Raw genomic sequence first — 647 nt, 5'->3', positions numbered from 1 at the left:
ATCTTGTTTTTAATTTGGCGTAGTTTACGACCAATCATTTGCGGGATATCTACCAGATGTCTCGTTTTCTTCTTCATCTGTTGGTGATTGTGGAAGTGAAGCAAAATTATCTGCAAAGTCCATGATCAAAATAATCAAACAATTGTGTCCTCTCTCTTGGTTAGCTCACCGACGAAGGCCATACACATTGTTTGAGCGACTTTGAATTTGACCAGATCCCTATAGGTTCCCCTCAGTTTCTGATTTTAACTCTGATCAGAGAAATAAGTAAGCTGGGTCTAAATACAAAAATAATAGCAAACAGTAAGATAAATAAACTTTATGAGTGGACCACAAGGCCACTGAAAAATCAAAGCAATAAATTATTTATTTCAAGATGTCTTATTTACTATATGAACGAAAAAAAGGACTTGGAAATAAATGAATTAATCGGTCAATGAATGAATCAAAGAAGGGATACATAAACGGTGAACGAAAAAATGTAGGTCAGTACTTTAGAATAATCTTTTGGTAGCTGATTTAGGCACGCGAGCAGACTTTGACACTAATCCGTCTATTCTTCTACATGTACAAAGGTATAGCTCATGGACTCTTTTTCCTTCTCTATTTCCTTTAATAAAGTATTTTTCCTCTGTCACAACTCCCCC

This window comes from Aplysia californica, unplaced genomic scaffold (genome assembly GCF_000002075.1).
Source record: "Aplysia californica isolate F4 #8 unplaced genomic scaffold, AplCal3.0 scaffold00461, whole genome shotgun sequence".
Taxonomy (NCBI): Eukaryota; Metazoa; Mollusca; class Gastropoda; order Aplysiida; family Aplysiidae; genus Aplysia; species Aplysia californica.
The sequence above is the reverse complement of the archived record's forward strand: the minus strand, read 5'-3'. Positions refer to the sequence as shown.